The sequence below is a fragment of the Atta colombica genome, unplaced genomic scaffold, assembly GCF_001594045.1.
Source record: "Atta colombica isolate Treedump-2 unplaced genomic scaffold, Acol1.0 scaffold21, whole genome shotgun sequence".
Lineage (NCBI taxonomy): Eukaryota > Metazoa > Arthropoda > Insecta > Hymenoptera > Formicidae > Atta > Atta colombica.
In genome coordinates, this window is record NW_017259305.1 from 1,627,707 (window position 1) to 1,628,154 (window position 448).

The 448-nt window shown below is 41.7% G+C and overlaps 1 protein-coding gene across 1 annotated transcript in view; it reads right to left on the bottom strand.

Annotated features, from left to right (window-relative positions):
* The window catches only part of LOC108687578, a 6,541-nt gene that overhangs the window by 604 nt on the left and 5,489 nt on the right, over positions 1-448 (bottom strand). The gene's annotated exons all lie outside the window — the stretch shown is intronic.

A 448-nucleotide genomic window follows, 5' to 3' on the forward strand; every position in this document is an offset into this window, starting at 1 on the left:
TATATATATATGTTTGATAAGTTTGGTAAATTTCCATGAAATGGCGCTACAATCCATTTGATGACGCGACATCTCGAAAGATCCACTCTTCGAGATCCACACTCGAACCCTTTCAGGCCAAATTTCAGCCAGAAAGGACGCATAGTTCACGTTTGGTAGTCATTTGAAGCGAGATTGGCGCACAAAAAAGTGCTCTTCCATCAAGACAACGCACCATCCCACAAGTTGACTGTTACAATGACAAAACTATGAATTGGGCTATGAATTGATTCCTCATGCACCCTATGGGGATATATTCTCCGGATTTGGCCCCGTGTGACTTCTTTCTGTTCCCAAGCTTAAAAACTTGGCTCGGTGGGAAGAAATTCTCGTCAAATGAGGAAGTCATTATCGCCGTCAATGAGTATTTTATAGACTTTGAGACAGCCTACTTCAAATGACTACCAAA